A 1,089-nucleotide genomic window follows, 5' to 3' on the forward strand; every position below is an offset into this window, starting at 1 on the left:
AAGACAGACAGGAAAGTTTGGGAGTTGTAATACTCCTCCCATCCGGTCCCATCCATCAGAAAATGTGGATACATAAGGACATGCACACAACTCAAAGGAGAAGATACCGAGGCTTAGTGGGCTCTAGGGCCTTAAAGATGAAATGGCTGGTAAATGGTGAAGCACCTGTTGTAGAAAATGCTGCTGAAGAGAGCTCAGCAGAAAACCCTGAGACAAGTTTGGGTACAGTAGGAATGGAATGACAATCACAAAGGACCTAAAGTTTTAGCATTTAAAGAACTCTACTAATAGATCTCTGTGAACTAATTCATTACTCAAAGAGTGCTTATGAAATCAAGTCTACAGGTATTGTTCTTCATTATTTTATAGAGAGAAAGTCAGCAGAGACAAGCTGAGGAATCTCAAAGCCACTAAGCTACTGTAAGAAAGAGTGTTTTTAATCAGTAATAATAAAAATGTGAGATCCAGGACTTGTTCACAAGAAATTCCTTAAAGACTTCAGGACAAAAAAGATCTCAACATGAGCAGTTCCAAAGGGGAAGTATAGGAATACTCTAAGGGAAAAGAAAAATAACACACACAAATTGAAGAGCAAATAACTGCCCAGCAAGGATCTTAAAGAAGATACTCGTCACAAAATTTATTTGGGTATTTTATCTGAGGGACTGACAATTTCAACCCACATGAAATGTTGTTTTAAATAATTTTTCTGATTTTACAATGATAATGTGGAAGAGGGGAAGAAAAAGGGAGGAGAAGGAAGCTGAAAAGTGGGCTAGTTGAGCAGCAGAGAAACAGTATTGCCTGGCTCGTGGTTCATTCTTGTGGGTATAGTTTGGAAAAATTCCAAGCAAAGAAAAGTCAAAACGCAACAGGTAGGTTGAAACATTAGCAATGCTTAGAAATTCCTTTGTATTTTAACTTCATCCTCACACTCCAAAAGAGAAAAATATTATAGGGAAAAAAAGGAACTGAATTATGATTTGATTAAAAAGAATGTAAACAGTAATTTGAAAACAAAGGGCGATGCAATTTGTTGCGTAGTCACACAACATTCCTCTTGGATTTGAAATACACCAGCGGCAGTTC

This window comes from Lonchura striata, chromosome 2 (assembly GCF_050655825.1).
Source record: "Lonchura striata isolate lonStrDom1 chromosome 2, ASM5065582v1, whole genome shotgun sequence".
NCBI lineage: Eukaryota > Metazoa > Chordata > Aves > Passeriformes > Estrildidae > Lonchura > Lonchura striata.